This window comes from Pagrus major, chromosome 2 (assembly GCF_040436345.1).
Source record: "Pagrus major chromosome 2, Pma_NU_1.0".
NCBI lineage: Eukaryota > Metazoa > Chordata > Actinopteri > Spariformes > Sparidae > Pagrus > Pagrus major.
Genome location: NC_133216.1, coordinates 2,845,100 through 2,864,134, shown reverse-complemented (window position 1 = coordinate 2,864,134; position 19,035 = coordinate 2,845,100). Strand labels below are relative to the sequence as shown.

At 41.6% G+C, this 19,035-nt stretch overlaps 1 protein-coding gene across 1 annotated transcript in view; it reads left to right on the top strand.

Annotated features, from left to right (window-relative positions):
• The first annotated feature begins 333 nt into the window (after positions 1-333).
• pak1 (p21 protein (Cdc42/Rac)-activated kinase 1) overlaps positions 334-19,035 on the top strand; it is a 59,719-nt gene continuing 41,017 nt past the window's right edge. Inside the window, 2 exon segments of the mRNA XM_073493874.1 lie at positions 334-500; positions 13,573-13,637. The gene's annotated coding sequence lies outside the window, so the exon portion shown is untranslated.

Below are 19,035 nucleotides of genomic sequence, written 5' to 3'. Positions count from 1 at the left end.
TTATGTGAGGTACTCTTGATGAATTATACTCTTTATAAATTCCTACTTATTTCTGGTTTGTGATCTCCTGGCAACCTCATACGTGAAAGCAACGCCCTTAGCCAGGGCTTGAAGGGACCTGGAATGTCGGACTTTTTCCCAGTGATCACTGAACGCACCAACGTTCGCCTTCTACTGACGGGCTGCGACCCGCCCCAGGATTTGAGCGGACGTCCGCACCAACCAATCGGCGGCGGGCGATGCTGAAATGAACCAATGAGACGTCCGGAGCGGCGCGTTAGGGGGCGGGTGTTTCTGTGCAGCAGGCTTCTCTGCGCCTGGCTAACAATAGCCTGGGTTCGGCAAGTTTACTGTTAAAAAACCGACCAGCAGGGCGACGGAGCGGAGCAGAGCCGAGCCGAGGGGAGAGCAGAGTTTGCCGAATACATGAGACGGTGTGTCCCGGTGTCGGAAATTATCACCCAACATTCTGGGATCTACATTTGCAACCAAGACAGGTGGTGAGTGAGCCTTTCGACTTTAGTCCCACACCTCACATTTAGCCCCACATCTTCCCTCCTCAGCCGGGCACGGTGCGTTGTGAATTAGGGGCTCGTTTGCTTGAGAATAGGAAAGGGTTAATGGTTACTGTAGTCTGGGATCACACTATTATTCTCTTTATCCTTTATCTTCATCCATGTATTCACACCCCGGACCACGCAGGCCCGGTTAGCCCTCACACAGTGGACCTGAAGTCAGCCACGACGAGGTTATAACAGCCGGAGGTGGATGGTGTGATTATTATTTTTTATTACACCGGTTTCCTCCCAGTTTACCAGCACCAGCAGGCTGTGATAACATGGGAGTTTTTGCTGGTGAACGTCAGGGGCGAGTATCACGAATGAATGAATGAATGAATGAATGAATGAATGAATGAATGAATGAATGAATGAATGGAAGAAAGAAATCCTGCCAGTTTTCCAGAAATCTGCCTCAAAGGATACCTCTGACATGATTCATCAGAAAGTCCATGCGGTGCCCAAGAACAGGCAGATCCCCTGCTCTCCTCTCACTCCTTCATATCCTGAAATTATTCAGATTTTAAGTTTTAATTTTAGCTCTAATCTGGTGTAATATATTTAAAGTGTACAAGTAATCAAGGGTGAGTCTTAAGGAAGCAGAAATCCACACATATTTTGTAAATTATTTGCACAATATCCCTTTAATGTCACTGTAAGCCGTCTGCAGTACTCAGTGGTGACTTTACAGGGACGTCATTGTGCTTCACTGTAGATTCACATCACCTGCCGTGTCATTAATTGCTATAAACTTCTAGTTTTCTGTGATACATGCACAGTAATCTGTCTGATCAGCAGAAAGCAGTGCACTCGTCTCCATCCTTCAGTCGTATTTATGTGCCAGTAGATTTCTGGAGGCATTTGAAAGTCTTAAGCGAGTCCGACAGTGTATATCTGCTGCTTGTTATTGATTACAGATGGACAGAAAAGGGCGCTCTATTTCTCATTTGGCATTTTTTTTATCAGTATTTAGAGTCAGTTCCCTTCTAAATAAACTTGTGTCTTTGTCTCTCTGTGCATAAAGTACAGCCTCTCTCCGGCCGAGTTGGGCTGACGCTGCCCTTTGCTCCCCGTTATAAAAAGTTTCCTCGTCATCTGAGCGAGCAGTTTCCTGGATTAAGTGTGCGAAGCTGATTAAAAGTGTCGGTGCTCCTGAATGAAACACACATGCAGTTATTGCTGGACTCCCTGTGTTATTCTTTTCCCATCATGTGCTCGATGTTGTTTTACTCCTGAGCTTCACACCTGCATGAGGGGAGCTGATAGTGGAGAGAGGGGATTATTTCCAGTTGGTTAAATGACAGTGATTTTTATTGGCCTGTCATGTTTTAGAGTTCCCACAGCTCAGGTTGAAAACCTCTGAATTTGAATGGAGAAGAAGGTTAAATGTGTGTGGAGTGTATTTATCAATTGTATCCAATCTTTGGTGGGTTAGTCTTGTAGGAAATGGAAAGTTAACTCATTGAATCCTCATTTTCACTTACATTAGACCTGAAACAATATGTCAGTGCATTTATCAGTCATAGGTCTGGGCAGTATATCAATATTATATCGTTATCGTGATATGAGACTACATCGTTTTACATTTTGGATATCGTTATATGGTGATATGTTGTAAGTGTTGTCTTGTCCTGGTTTAAAAGGCTGAGAAAGTGAGATACCCCCTCATTATATCCACATTACTGATGATTTTGCGCCAGTTTCTCAGGGAATAATGAATGGATCTTGATGAAAAATATCAGGCATATGTAGGTGGCTAGTATCTATGAGTGACTGTTAGGCATTGGTGGAGGTATGCACTCTACTGGGTGCCAGTTCTGGTTTCAAATTTTGTACACATAACATCATAATCAGATTAATCAGTAATGGAAATTATTATTATTACTTGCGCCCCTACTTTAAAGCAATATAATATAACTTTTTCACCTTAAATTAGCAGCTTCAGAATTATGTTGATAGCACAGTGTCTTGTAGTAAAGGCTGCACGATATGGTCAAAAAGTGATATTGCGATTATTTTTACAGATATTGCGATTGCGATATAATGCATGATTATCATGGATGATTAGATTTTACATCACAATTTTCATTGAAAAACTAGTAAAATCATGATGATGTGGCATTTCTCCTGGTCTCTGCCAAATAAACATGTTTTATTATATCTGGAGAACAAGCTTTGTAGACCAGAGCATCTCTGCAGCAAAACAAAATTTCATTAGAACAATGTTTTGTGACACATTTTACCTTTCATAAAATAATTGCAGTTCTTGCGATTTGGATATTGCACTTAGTATTATATTGCGATTTCGGTTATTTTGCGATTATTGTGCAGCCCTACATGTAATAGGGTGATTGGTGTCTCTGTCACTTGTTTCTGCACTTCGTAACTTCAGTGAGAGGGTAGGATCACAGCTCGTTCTCCAGATAAATAATTTTTTTATTCTGTATCCCGTTTTTAAAAGATAATATTGCAAGTCAAGAAAGTCTGAGTTGGCAGCCATGTTGGTGTTGGTGACGTGTTTAGTTCATGGAGTCGGTTTCACACAAAACTGGATGATATTTTACTTTATTTACGACAAAAACTGAGGCTTTCTTGTCTTGAAAAATGATCTTTTAAATTGACAAACATCGTATGTGGGATTAATGGCACATCTCAAACAGGGAAAAACATTTTTTTTTATCTCTCTCTCTTCACTATATGACATTTTTTCCAAAATAAGGTCCCATAGGGGTCCAGAAGGGGCGTGACTTCAGCTCTCGATTGGTTCCCATTAGTAATGTGGAGATAATGACTAAGTAGTTAAAGCCAAATATTGGAATAAGTAGAAGAGTCTGGTAAGATCAAATTACATCACTTTGCTGTAATGCAGCCTTTAAAACCAGGATGACATATCACCATACTGTATAACCGTATCCAAAGTCTAAGAAGATGTATAGTCTCATATCACAGTAACGATATAATATCAATATATTGCCCAGCCCTATTTTGTATACACAGAATGATGTATAGGTATATATTTTTATTTTCTTGCTTCCGTTCTACTTTAATTAGTTACATTTAGTGTAATTTTCAAACCCAGGACACAATTTTTCAGGACTACATAAAAAGTATGTGTTGGTTTGAAGAAAGCTTGTGCACTGGAGGGTCTGCGATGGGTGAAGAGCAGCGTCAGAACAAGTGCAGTAAATCAAACAGAATAAGATCTGAGTTTGATTGTGTCCAGAGCTGCTTCCAGTCCGTCCCACGATCCTGTAGCATGAGTCTGTGCAGCTTGAGTTGAGTTGAACCCGTGGACTGCGTTATGGTTTTAAGGGCAGTGGCGGCACAGCTGTTGCCATGGAGACCTGGGCGTGGCTAAAGGAGTGTTTTATGGCCCCATGTGGAGCATGAGGCCACCCAGTTGTCGCCTTGACACCTCGACAGCATGGTGAAGAGAGAGGAAGGCTGGGAGGAGTTAATGACCCATTTGGCTCCTGTGGCTTTGGGCTCGACTACTTCAGGAGAAAGAGGACAGTGTGTGTTGGTTGTGTGTGTGTGTGTGTGTGTGTGTGTTTTGGCCTGTCTTTGGGCTCTGTCTCACCTGTCGTTGAAGTTATTTTTAACCCTGAGACAGTTTGTTTGGGCTCTAAGTGAATTAGACCTGCTGACCTACAGTGTGAGCTACCTACTGCCAGGGACAACCACACACTCACAGAGAAATATACAATGCACTTCATTTCCACGTATTTTAGTTATTTGAGATTTATGAAATCAGTTATTTCCATTGCAGCATTTTGCTTATGTTTCAGTTATTTTGTGAAAACTTAAACATTTAGCGTTAAGAAAAGAAAAACAAAATGCAAAATCAGGTTGCCAATCAGTTGTTTATTTACACGTCCAGGCTAGAACCGTCATTCATTTCGAGTTATGTTCCCGCCACCTGGTGAATGTAAGTCCAATATTTGCTCTTCTTGTTTGTTGGTCTTTATGCGCTCTACCAACTCCTGAGGGAAGTACCTGGCTCCTTAGCTTCTGAATGCTCCTCTATGTTCACCAGCTGGTCTCCAACGGTGTCTGTTTAATGCCAGGCAGGTAGTTACAGTGAGTTTTTAGAGCACTTTCACTGAAAACAGCCTCTTGCTGTGGTAGAGGGAGATTAGGGAGGAGATGATTACATATGTGGGGTAGACGCTGTCATCAAACATCTCACAATGCATGCAGAACATGAATGGTGTGTCCAGTTTGGTGTCCACGGGATTCTTTACCTGGTTGATTAATCAGGCTTTTAGCGTGTTAAACTCTGAGGCCATGTTACCTCGTAGAAGATAAGGAACAAGCTCTCTTGGGATGTGAGTGAGTTGCTGCCCCAATCATAATCCTGCATATTACGCCTCCTTGCACAGTCAAGAAATCCAGGAATGTGAGGGCCGTCTAGGACCAGTCATGTTCTCTGTATTGTTCTCCATTGTGCTGCGACCGACATGATGACGTATGTACAAGAGGTAACTGTGCTCAGGCCTGGCTGTGGCCGGACCAATGTGAGTGCAGGCCAGCGGGGGACTGGGGAGGAGGGACAGTCGTGCCTTGGCACGGTACGGAGCAACTGGGCCAAGCGTGAGTGCGAACTAAAGGAACAGTTTGATAATTTGGGATAAAGGTTTGTTTGCTCTTTTGCAGAGAATTAAGAAGATATGCTGAGAAGATGAATAAAGGGGGAAGCCGCTAACCTGACTCTGTCTAACACCTTGACTCCACTGGCATTTTAATCTATTATCAAAATAATGGGCAATTAATTGTGACAGAGTGATATACATCTTTTACTCTAACTTTTGGCAAGAGATGAAATAAGTGTATTTCCCCAAAATGTCACACTTAAACCGGCAGATTATTGTGTGGTCAGCGATGTTGGTTGCATCCTCCTGGACTGTTGTGATGAAGAGCAGAGCTGGGAGCACCTCAGGAATCCCTCCGATGAGATGAAGGATCAGGCTTCACTGCCTTCTTAATTTCAATTTATTAAACTAAAACTAAATAACTCATGAAGATGGATATTTTTTCTTTGCAGTTTTGACACCGGCTCACACACGGTACCAACAGAAATAGTAATATTGGCTGTTGAGCAGGCAGAAGCCTGCCAGCAGCTGAATAATGGATAGTCTGTCTGCCTGAAGGCTCCTGGAGCTGCTGAGCATGGCGTCTAGACAGCACAAAACTACATGCACTCTCCTCGTCTCTCCATGAAACAGGCTGACTGGCTGAATCCACAGGAAAACTGTGATCCTGCATTGATTTTTTTCCTTCTTTAAGTATTTTATCCACCTCATTGATGTGAAGGCAAATGAAAGAATGGGAGATGAGGCATCTCTAAGCTGGTAATAGTATGGTTCAGGATAACACAGATAGTCCCAATATTGTTGGTGTAATTATGATCAAACCTGGAGAGGGGACTGAAATATTCCTCTTGCTTCAGCTCCGTTTCATTCAGGAGTCAGAGCTCTGTCTGTTTAGAGGACAGGGGAGGAAGAAGCTTTAACAGGTGGGGCTCCATTCAGGGATAACATCGGTGTAATTTAATCTGTTTTCTGTCAGCACTGATCTGTCTGAATGTACTCGCTGCAGTCAGAAGCACTGCAGATTCGCTTGACCTGCAGAAAGTCACCAGCTTGTGCTTTTGGGGCGGCTGTTGCTCAGCAGGTAGATCAGGTCGTCTACTAAACGGAGGGTCAAAGTGCCCTTGTGTAAGATGCTGAACCCTAAATCACTTGTGGTGGCTGTTCATCGGTGTGTGAGTGTGTTTGAAGGGCTGAGCGTAGAAGCGCTGTGTCAGTCCTGATGAGCAGGGCGCCACCTTGCATGGTAGTCTCTGCCATCAGTGTATGAATGTGCATATGAATAGGTGAATATGGCAAGTGTTGTGAAGAGCTTCAAGTGGTATTGAAGTAATAGCATGTGCCATCTTGGTCTCCATATGAACACAGAGGGCTGCTTTGTAACTTCGAGCGTTAACGTTCTGATATCGCTGTTCATGGACCATCATTCAAACAGACCAACACGTTTTTTTTTTTAAGTCATTGCTCTGTAAGTAGGGCTGGGTATTAAAATTTGATACTTTTATAACAACGAAGGAATTGCCTCGATACAAGCGAATATCGAAAAATGTCTTGTCACTCGATAACAAATTTCAATATCTAAGGATTTATCAGCACCAGTGAGCCAATAAGCAGCATGCTTATTATTATGCTAAGATCTAATAGTGCGAGACTCGAGGCAATGCAGGAAAAATACTAGGTTATGCCCAGCGACGGGGCTCAACACTTGTATGTAATGTAATCTTTTGGTAAAATGGATTTAATAAAATTGGTATCGACAAATGTATCGTTCAGTAGTTAGTTATCATGATCTTAACATTTTAGAGAAGTTGCATGTCTGAAAATCCTGACAACAGACGAACACACAGAGAACCTGAACAGGAAAGTATCAGTGAGGAGTGCTGATACTGAAGATACTCAAGGCCAAATCCCAGCTTCTTGAGAGCTGACATCATGTGTGTGTGTGTGTGTGATTGTGTGTGTGTGTGTGTGTGTGTGTGTGTGTGTGTGTGTGTGTGTGTGGAGCCCAGTGACCATATGGTGGAGGAACCACCCACTCATTGGGACCAGCCACACCTTTCAGTAACACCCACACACACTCACACATTTCTTTACTTTTAATCTGTCCCAGTGACACGTGCACACACCTTCAAACACACACAAGCAGCAAACACTCGCACAAGTGTGTGTGAGTGAGATAAATGAATTACAAATTACAGAGTGAAAGTAGGTCGAGTATATAGAAGACGTTTGTGTGTCACACCTCTGACCAACCAACTGTGTGTGTGTGTGAGAGTCTGAATGTTTCAGTGTTGAAGTATTGTATTCACACCCTACGGTGTGTGTGTGTCTGTGTGTGTGTGCATTACATCATGACATGATTAACATACTGTTTCTGTTGAGTGTGTCTGCTGGGAGATGAACACATGAGATGACCCTGTCTCCACCAGCACAACACACACAGACGAGGTGAATGGGTTCATACAGTATTTGATCTAATTCACGACATACACATGTTTCTGCTTTTCTGAGGTCATTTTATAACATTTTAAATCAGGTTAAAGACTCCCGCACACCGTCCACTACATCTGCAATTAAGTTTAATGACAACAACATTTCGGTACTTCGACCTTCATCAGGTTATCTAGGGTCAGGTCTCAGTACTGAATCGTTGTCATTAAACTTAATTGCAAGTGAAGTGGACAGTGTGAGTGTGTCTTTTTCCTGATTTTGTCGGCCTTCAGTCTTCTCCTACGCACCTGTTGATCTTAAGGTGTGCACAAGCACCATTTTAAATGAAATATGATGTTTTTTTGTCTGTTAACTGGACCGAGAGTACTTGAAGATGATGCACAGGCTCTGAGTAATGTTTTCCGACATTTTACGGACCGAACGATCAGCAGATTAATCACTAAAGAAAACAATAATGAATGATTGTAGATCAGGGTCTGCAGTGACATATTCAACATGAACATTTAATTTTTCTTCTCAGCTGGAGGGAGCGGCAGCTCCACAAGTGAAATGACCTATCATGAAATTTTCAAATGCCAACATCATGATATCATCTCCTCAGATATCAAACAGCCACTCAGGACTGCAAACTGAATTCTCTCTCCTTAGAGCAGTCTGTTTTTGTGTCTTTGTTTTCCGTGTCCTTCCCCTTCACCCCGCTCTCCTCAACCTCATCTCCTTTTCTCTTTCCTTTTGCCAACCTCCTCTTTCCTTCTTCCTCTCCTTACGAATCTTTCCTTACTTACCTCCTCCTCATGACCTTTCTCTCCTTTCCTCTCCTCCTCCTTAACCCTCTGTCCCTCCTCCTTTCATCTCCATCCCTCTTCAATCTTTCCTTCTTCTCTATCCCTCATGTCTTCATGGCTGATTTCCTCCTCCTCCTCGTCCTCTTCTTCACCTCCTCCTCTCATGTCCACTCCTCTCCTCCAGCCTATCTGTAACCAGTGAAGCAACTATAATACTGTTATCTATAAATATCCCTTCATTTCTCTCACTGTCAAACAGAGGAAGTCTCTCTTTAACTGTCCTCCACTTTCTTCCATTTACCGATTATGTTGTCTTCTCTCTGCTATTCCTGCCGAAGGATCCTCTCACTTTTAGTCTCTACCTCACAAATTTTGAACAGACGGAAACTTTTTCTATTCAGACTGGACGCAGTTTTATTTATAGTGCTCGACTTGATTTGTTATTAAAGGAGAAAAACATCATCAGTGTAGAGAAACATCAGCAGTGTGGAATAGAGGAGGCTGATCAAAATCCAACATTTGAGGATGACTTGACAATTTTTGTAATTTAATAAATGTCTAATATTGAAAAGGTTTAAGTAAATGTGACTGACGAGGCTGCTCAGTGAATTCAAATTTGATCTAATTCACAATATGGTCAGTTGCAATATTCAAATCACAGAAGGTTGACAAAGGTTAAAGAGGGAGCCAAGATGGCGTCCTTGTAACACGTCTGTTGTGATGTCCCCAAGATGTCCAGTCTCCAAACTATGAATTTAATGTTGCTACGATCATAAATGACAACCTGTGTATATACAGTGATGTAGCGATGACATATTTTTGTAGGCTAACCCCAAAGTTAGCATCGCCCTGGTTCCCTGGTCTGAAAGCCTATGGGATTTTGTTTTTGGATTTTTGCAGAAAATAATCACTCGGTCAAACACAAGTTTATGATACTTACACGTTTTGTTCATCCAGATAATCTTCACAGATAAACACCGCTTTTTTGATTTTCGAGGTGTAAGTTAAACCTCTAGCAGTAAAAAGCTAATGTTAGGCTATAAACAGACCACATCACGGTCACATGACTTAAACGTCACCACCACTAACCGTCTTACTTTTAGTTTAAGGAAACAAACTTCCCGCTCTATGATTACCAGACTGAGTACTCGCCTCGTTTGACTGGATGAATGCTGCATTCACGTGCTCTTCGGACAGTCCTGTTTCTGAAGTTGGGAAGTCGTTCTTCTGACTCTGTTGTGTTCATGTGCATCATGTCCGAATGTGGGGCAAACACGGACTACAAAAAGAAGTTATGCCTTTAATCGCTCAGAGTGTTAACATGATGGGCATGAACATGTGGTGTTGTGTTGCTTCTTGAAATGCCTTGTTGTGATGGCTGCCATCTCTTGACATCTCTTTTATATTGCTTTATATTTTTTCTTACTTTTTCTCCACTTGTCCTTCTCCCTCGTTGCCTCTTTCCTGATTTTCTTCTCAGCCTCATTGCTCTCAGGCCAAGATCTGTCTCTCATTTTCTCTGTCTCTCTCCCATCTTGTCTCTTCCCCAGGGGGATGTTTCATGCTGTGTTCTCACCTCCGTTTCAACAGAGACGAGAACAACACCCCCCTCGCTCGCCAACACACTCCAAATTTTAAATATGGCCAGTCGAGCGCGTCAGCTTGCCCTCTACATGCACTCTCTCTCTCTCTCTTTCAAAATGTCAAAAACCATCAAAATAAACCATATTGATACTAAAGAGCTCGGTTTTGGTGTATTTTCCAAAGACCTGGCAGTCAAACTACAGCTCAAAGGATTAATGGATCAGCAGAAAATTAATGTTTCATAATTCGATTAATATTGTAAGTCATTTTTTTAATAATGGAGGGCCAATAATTCCCTGGTCTGGCTTCTCAAATGTGAATATTTGCTGTCTTTTTTTTGGTCCTCTTTGAAAATTGAATATCATTTAGTTCAGGACTGTCGGACAAAAAACAAAAGCAATGTTAAGACATAACATGGGCTCCGGGGACCTATTATTTATTTATTTATTTATTTACAGACCAAACAATCATATTAATCCATAATGTAAATTATCATTAGTCGCAGCACTGATTCACACTGATATCCTTCCTCAACTTAAAGGATAAGTCCACCCAGAAATGTAAATCATCTCCTGTTGATGGAAAGTCATGGGAAGTTTTAAAGCAGGTCCCCAGCTACTGCAGTTGTTTTGGAGAATGCTGCTACGCTGTTTTAGTGTGAAGCTCCAGAAATGTTTTGTGGACTACGATACTTCCCCTTGACTTTCTGTCAGCATGGGGGGAGGAGAGAATGACTGAAGTTATTATTTTTAGGTTAAACTTATGCTCAATGCTTATTTCTCTAAAGTCTACTGATGCTTCATTCATGTTTAGTTTTAGATTTTGAGTAAGATTCCAACATATTTTCATGTGTGCGTCTCCGGCAGCTGCTTGTCAGCATTCATCAGATAATCGGCATGCTCGGCAGGAATAATTAGGCTTGCAGCCATGAAACACAATTACTTTCACATTTCTCTGCCAAGTACATTACACGCACAAGTAGTCTGACTTATTGTATGTGTGTGTTTCACCTCACAGATAAGACAGGCAGCCGGTAGGGGGGGGGAAACAAAGCTGGTTTAGAGAGCAACACGTTGGATTTTCAGGCTGCTGTGGTTGTTGATGCTTCAGCCTTGAACTGAACAGACAAAGCTAATTTGGAGCTAAACCTCCGCAGTCTGCTCTAATAATGACGTTACCACTGACAGCAATGAAGCTGCATGTATGGCAGCCAAACTGTTTCAAAGTGAACAATAAACCTGTTAATAATGACAGTAGATTAGTGCTGAGTAATGATCAAATACTATCCTTAATAACTTGTTAGCAGAGTCTAACGCTGTAATAAATGATATTATCATGGTATCGTTCTACAAGTCACTGTTGTCCAAATGAATTATTGTGTGCAATCTTTAATTACAAACTAACAGAAGAGCAGTGTTATAAGGATATACACATATCAAGGATATGTGTCAAAACTACAAGTAAAATGTAAAAAATAATGTATATCATGTATACTTTGGTTCAACCAATTATCTGCCTGGTCGGTCTGATCCAATATTCCACATTTTATTTATTTATTTTGTTTATTTATTTTATCCCATTGCCCATACAATGATATAAATACATATAAATAATTAAAAATGTTCTTCTACTACTTCTACTGCAAAGTAACTAGTTATTCAAGTCATCAGATAAATGTAGTTGAGTAAAATGTATACACAAATATTTACCCTCAAAATGTTGTGGAGTGGAAGTACCAAATCCTCACACTTGATAACTTGAAACCAGAGGATGTTGGACTTTTTTACTCAAAAATGCCTTAAAATTGAAGTAGGGCCAAACTACGCCCGTCCTGCCTGCAAGCGGGCTGCGGTGACGTCTCGTGACTGCAGCCAACCCAAAGCAAGCACCCACCCCCCCTCGATGAGTTCAGTGTGTTCAGCTCTCAGTACTTTTGTAGCTTCTAACTGAATCTCTGGAGTTTTTCTCGTCCGGTTTGTTCTTTCAAACATCTGCTGTGTTTTACTGTTTTATCGTGTTCACTTTCAGATGATGATGTTGATGTTGTTTGAAACATGTTTATAACTGAATTAGCAGAGCCACTTTGTTCGTGGTCATTCTTCGATAGTACTGTGCGGATCGAGACAAGCGCATCACTGGTTCAAGACTCACCTTCAGGGAGGTAGCCCAGTTGTCGTGGATATGCAAATCCCTGCCACACCGAGTCAAACCGAGTAGAGCCAGGCTGGCAGATGTAATAGAAAAACGGCACCCTGTCTTTACCTGGATACAGCAGCTCTGAATGTCTTGTGTTGCCTGAACTGAGTGCTGAAAGTGAACCTAAATCAGTCCATCAGATAATGAGTGATCTGTGTGAGCAACTTGCAGCTCACCTGAACTGGAAGCTTAGTGAGTGGATGTATGATTAGCAAAGGCTAACGCTGTGCCAAATGTCACTCTGAGTCTGTGTGTGTGTGTGTGTGTGTGTGTGTGTGTGTGTGTGTGTGTGTGTGTGTGTGTGTGTGTGTGTGTGTGTGTGTGTGTGTGTGTGTGTGTGTGTGTGTGTGTGTGTGTGTGAGAGAGAGTAGCACAGGTGAAAGAGCAACGAACACACAGCTGGCAACATGTCGCATTAGCCCATGGTAATGAGAGTTTACCAACACCTTAATAAGCCATAATCTACAGCTACGTGTGCATAACCTTCTGGCTGTTGGCATGTGCGTGTGTGTGTGTGTGTCCTCTCACAATCAGGTGTGAATGTGTGGACAGCTGCAGGGCTGGCTCTCACCTCCTGCCCTCCTTCTGTTTGACCTCCCTCTTCCTCTTTCAAACCATCATCTGTTCATCCTCGTCTGAGCCCCCGATGACACCAACACGCTGTGGACACACAAACGGCTTCATCCTCACTTATAACACGACAGACTGTTTGTTTGTGTGATGGCATGTGGACCCCATCTGCTAAGAAAGGCAGAAAGATGGGAAAAAAGCACAGAGAGAAGCCCCGTCCACACTCATGTGAATATATTTAAACATTTTTGTGAATGAGTTTCCTTCCACTCATAGAAATGTAAAACCCGACCTAAAAGTTTGCCATCCAAACCACCACAATAGGTTAGGAAGATATTTCCTTCTTCTCATTTTGGTCTCCGTTCCAGTTCATCCCAAAGATCACTGCATGCTGTCTGCGAGCCAGACTTTGGATTTCTGTTATCAGAAAGATTTTTAGCAGGCTGATTTTGAAGTATGTGCAGCACCAGACGCAACAAAACGCGGTAAATGATTAGTGAATTATTGCACCCTTCCACAAACATGGCCAACACAGTCGCTCCTGCTTATTCTTAATTGTGTGTCGATGAATTCTCACCATGTTCAGTTACGTGGAAAATCCAAATGTTGTTTACTCAGATTCTCTCTGTGATCGTCTCAGTCATGTTTCAAAGCGACATTTACATGCCGTCATGTCCTTCTCTTGTGATGCTGACGACTGCAGGACTGTAAAATGTGATTTTATGAAGAGGCATTAAAATCTAACAACCCAGGAGATACTGTCAGCCTTTCCAAGCCTTGATAAAAGTGACCAGGTGATCAGCAGTGTCTAATGACAGCTGTCTCTCTGTTTGTGTGCAGGCTGCAGGTTGAAGCTGCCTCTTTGCTTTTCTGTGAGAGGAGCGACCCGGATACGACATTAACAGGTAGGACTGTAATTCTGAGTCATTTCCATCTTTACACGTGGACTTTAGTTGTTATTCTAAACTATTCTAACTTTAACTTGTAGATTTGATTTTTAGTTCAAGGTCCTAAATGCCAAATTGAGCACAACTAGTGGTCGCAGTTCAGCACCAGCATGTTAAACCAAAACAAACCTTCCCATAAGTCAGAACACACATAACCCTTCTCTCTGTGTCCATAAATGGGGCAGTGCAACGTTTCCGAAGGGAGGGGCCTAACATGCACTAACATACATGCATTGCCAGATCAGCTCCAAAACAGAAAACATAGAAGCTCAATGATAATAATGATATAATTATAATAATTCACAGAGAGGGAGTGTGACGTCACTCTCTGCACAGGTCGCCTGTACTCCACTGAATCTTCACATAACAAATAGTTGTTTCTTGACATCTGGTGAGGCTGAATGTTGTATATTGGACCTTTTTAAGTGCATATAGTGTAGTGTAGTAAGACGATTGGTCATGCAAACTTTCTAAAAAAGATATTTCTTTATTTTTGAGACTCATTCCCAGGTTGTACATTGTTTCATGTCTGCAAACACTGGAAAAAATGTTTTTAAAAGGGTTATTTGTGTTTTTAGGGGGGCCCACTCACTATGTTTTAATGTGAAATTCTTGTCTTGATGAGATATCGAGAAAAAGACACAAAAGAGCAGCCGGTTAATTACTGATTGTTGAATGTGTTGTTTAATCCAACATGCTGAGAGTGTTCATTAAGCAGAGAAACGCTCCTCTAGCAGCAGGGACTTTTAGGACTCATGCTCTCAGTCTCTGTCTCTGGTTCAGGTCACCCTGCAGACATGCTGTTCATTAGATCATTCATACACTAAAGACGTTTCAGAGGAAGCATGCAGCAGCTCATCAGTGCTGTGGTTCACTGAGGGAAACCAGAGTGTTTCACATTATGTAAGTCAGCTGTAATGGGATTCTGCCTTTCTGGCCTGATGGCTCCCAGCATGCACTGCAGCCTCCATTATTTATGGGGTTTCCATAGTAATGGGGGTGCGGCAGGGCGGAGTCTGACAGCTGGTAGATCAGGGACGGAGAAAGAACCCCCTCCACCCACCGGCACACCTGAGTGAGTGTGAGTGTGTCTTTAAGGGTGGGGGAGTTTACGGTGCTCCTGAGAACTGGGCCTCTGCGGGCTCACCATGCATTTTTTATGTACTGCATCATTGTGTGTGCGTGTGTGTGAGCTCTGGACGCCTCTGTGAGTGTTTTGAATATTGCCACACAAAAGGAATGTGTGATACGGTATGATCCACTGTTTTTTTTTTTGTTTTTTTTAAACTAAAAAACTCAAGATACTTCTTCACATTGAGGCAGAAACGGCACATCCTCGTGATTCCCAATGACTCTGAAATGACATATTCCATATTCCAGCGTTTTCCAGCACACGGTCTTGGCGCTGGTCCACATGTCCTGGAAGACAGAAGTGAGAAGTTAGCTCATTTCCTCATAAGCTTACCTACTAGGGGTCGAGGAAAAATAAAAATCTTTGTCTCAAAGTCGAGAATAACCAGTGCTGGAATGTAACCAACTGCAATTTACCCAAGTACTGTACTTATTTACAATTTTGAGGTAATTTGCTTCAACAGTTTCATGTTCTGCTACTTTTTATTTGATAACTTTAGTTATTAGTTACTTTGCTAATTCAGATTATTCAGTGCTGATCTGCTATTACTTGTGACATCAGATGGTGTTGATACACTGAGACCACAGAGTGGTGACCAGGATGCTGCATCAGAGCCAAAGTACTGCATTTTTTCATTTATTCATTTTATTGGCAGTCACACAAAAAACACCAATGACAAAATTTGAAAAATGCTCAATACCGTCCCCGATAATCATGCAGACTAAGACTAGGTCTAACTCTATTACCTACAATCAGACTTCTTTCTGAAACCAGTAGATTCGACTCCTGCTGGTCATCAGAAAGGATGCAGATTTAAAGCATTTCCACTTGGGTTCACTTTTCACTTTTCAGACCAGAAGAGCTGCGTCTTTTATCCAGCCAGTGAGTGGAACACAGCTCATTGCTTTGAACAACAGCTGGATTTGTATATCTCTCCTTCCCCAGGTGGAAAAGCTGTTTCAGTTTGGTGTGTGTGTGTGTGTGCGTGTGTGTGTGTGAGAGAGAGATATCTTTGAGACAGGTGTATCACTGCTTTCAAGTTTGTGTGTAATATGAAGCTGATGGATTGTGTGTGTATGTGTTTGCCATCCCGTGTCTTCGTGGCGTGGCTGAGATAAACCCAGCACCACAACAAACACACACACACACACACACACACATACACAGAGAGAGAGAGAGTTGCTGATTTGACATCAAATGATGATTTTAGATTTTGTCTATTTTTAAAGTTGTCCGTAAGGAGGGACAAAATATCTGATACGTCAATCTATCCTGATAATTCCTCTTGAGATTCGATTATCGATATGCGGGCACCAAATATCGACATTTTTATACGTGAACATGGAACATGGACAAGCAGTCTGTGAGTGTGATAATGAGCCACTGAGCTGAGTTTGTTTCATCTCAGTTAGTGTCAAAATCTGTGAAACCGACACCACAATCCAGTGAATACATATATAATCCCTACATTTAGCCTTTTTAGGTGCATTTTGTTAGTTAAGTAATTAAGTTTAGACGTTACCTGACGCTATGAGCATAATATTGACGTTACAAAATCACAATATAAAGTCGGAGCTGTATTAAATGACTGTTTTCATTATAGATTAATCTGCTGATTATTGATGTACATTTAAGGCATTTAGCAGACGCTTTGGTCCGAAGCGACTTACAGTAATTCATACATGCACTGACGGCCATGCAAGGTGCCGACCAGCACATCAGGAGCAGTTTTGGGGTTCAGTATCTTGCCCAAGGACACTTTGACATGCAGACCAGGGGAGTCGAACCAGCGACCTTCCGATAACAAGACCCTGAGCCACAGCCGCCCCACAGCTGATTTGATTAGTCGTTTCCAAAAATGTTAGAAATGTCCAAAACAAACAATTAATTGATTTTAAAAAGAGGTTGCCGATTGCTTTTCTGTTGATTGATCTAGAGAATAAAGTGTGTGTGTGTGTGTGTGTGTGTGTGTTAGTGTGAACTCTCAGACAGATTTTCCAGTAAAAAATGGTTTTGTCTAAATTCCAGTGGTCTCATGTTGCTACTCAGCTTTCTTTCTATTCTTTGATCCCTCACTCTTTATTTTCCTCTGGCCCCCACTTGCCCCCTCTCTCTCTCTCTCTCTCTCTTTACTTTGTGTTCTTTCAGTATGTCTCTCGCTCCCGCTGGTCCACTTAGTCTCTGTGTTACTTTCCCTTTTTGTCCTCTTTTGTCTTGCTCTTCCCTTCGTGCTTGCTCATTGTTGGATCACTCAGACCAGAGAGATTCCTCTTTTCATTCATTCAGTCTTTTTAAAAACTTTTAAAAAAAAAAAATGTCCTCCTTCTTCCTCGCACACATTGAAATGATGAATAGCTGTAAGCAGAACACTTTCCAGACAGATTAAACGGAGTGGGGTGATGGAAAGACGAAGTAGAAAAGTGTGAAAAAGAGACAGAGGGTTCAGCTGCTGTCAGAGTTTAGAGAGTTTAAATTTATTTTTTCTCTTTGATCCTTTACATTTCCTTTGCTAAATGCATCATTAGCTGTCATGCCAATTATGTAGTTTTTAATTTAAACAGAGAGAGAGAGTGTGAAACAAATTTCTGCCATCAATCTGTAATCCGATTATCTGTAATTCTGATGAATTAGAAAACTACAACACCGCTGAAACATTGTTTACTTGAAATTAAATGTCATTGTAGGCTGAAGTCTCCTCAGTGTACTGATATTGATACTCATAATTATTAGTGGTGTCACGATTGCGATGACTCAAAATGAGCTTTCAGTTTCGATCATCGAAATCAAAAGCGGGATTGTTGATTTTCCCAGTATTTTTTCTCTCTCCAGCCGACTTGTTCAACTAAAAACAATAAACCCCACAAGTTCCAGTCACTTATCCTGTGTGCACAAAGACATTGTCAGGTTTATTATTTTATTATTTTTAATAGATCCTTTTATTTTTCTATATTTTTGGTGAATATTATTTGAACTTAAAAAAGTCTAACCTCCAAAGAGCCACCAGGATAAAGTCAAGCTGTTGCTGTAAAGTACCCCAATATTTTCAAAGAAGATGACTTTGAAAATGACAGTTGTCAGGGCATAAAGCCAACGATCTGTTGATATAGTCTAACGATGGTAGAGCCGCCAGTGCTAAAAAAAATGTTTAAATCGAAAGTGAAGTCTAATCTTGGAATCAGAGAATCATGACACCCCTACTAAATTTAATTCTGTACATAAATTTAATTAAAAGTCTCTGATTTGTTGACCTGCTGGAGGAGAGAAATGGGACCGGAGATGTACGGGAGCCTGTAAGGGACACAGCTGCCGGTGTGAAGGAGAAGAGAGAAGACATCCAGTTATACATACCTATACCTATATCCTCCACCCCGTATAAAATATATAGGACACGCACACACACACACACACACACACACACACACACACACACACACACCTGCAGCTTTGTATACGACAGACTGTAGGAATCTTCTTCTGCTGTGCGGCAATCTATTGGATGCCACGACTGATTTATCTCCACTGCAGTGTGTGTGTGTGTGTGTGTGTGTGTGTGTGTGTGTGTGTGTGTGTGTGTGTGTGAAAGATGCTTCCATCATGTTTATGGCTCACATTATGCGATCCTAACCGCGCTGTGTATGTGTGTGTGTGTGTGTGTGTGTGTGTGTGTGTGTGTGTGTGTGTGTTGATTTCAATCATGGTACAGTATAGGGTAAAGTGTGTATCCATGTTACTGACTGGATATCTGATGTGTGTGTGTGTGTGTGTGTGTAAGTTTACATTAAGCCTATTACCATCATTAGAGGACTTGCCACTTAAGGCTCTGCAGTGCATCCTGGGATTGAATCGAACGCTTCACTTCGGGCGTCTTCATCTCCTGCAGCTTCTCGTCCTCCATCTTCTTCTTCTTTCTCTTTTTTTAATGTCCTTTTCTCTCTTTTGTTCTTTCTGTTATCTTTCATGTCTTACTTAAATCTGTTTTTGGATGTTTCCTTTTCTTCTTTACCTCTTTTCACCCACATAGTATCTCAGTATTGTAGTGCTTCAATTAAAGTAAAGCCAAAACATTCAAAATTTCATTTCTTTATTTACTGAACTCTTCTGTGTTTTGTCCTCCTCAGCCTGCTGATGTTGCAAACCTCCTCTCCTAAATGACAGCCTACAGTGTAGACATTTAACTGTATAGCCTTCCTATATACCGACTCCAACCTCTAACTAACTTAACTT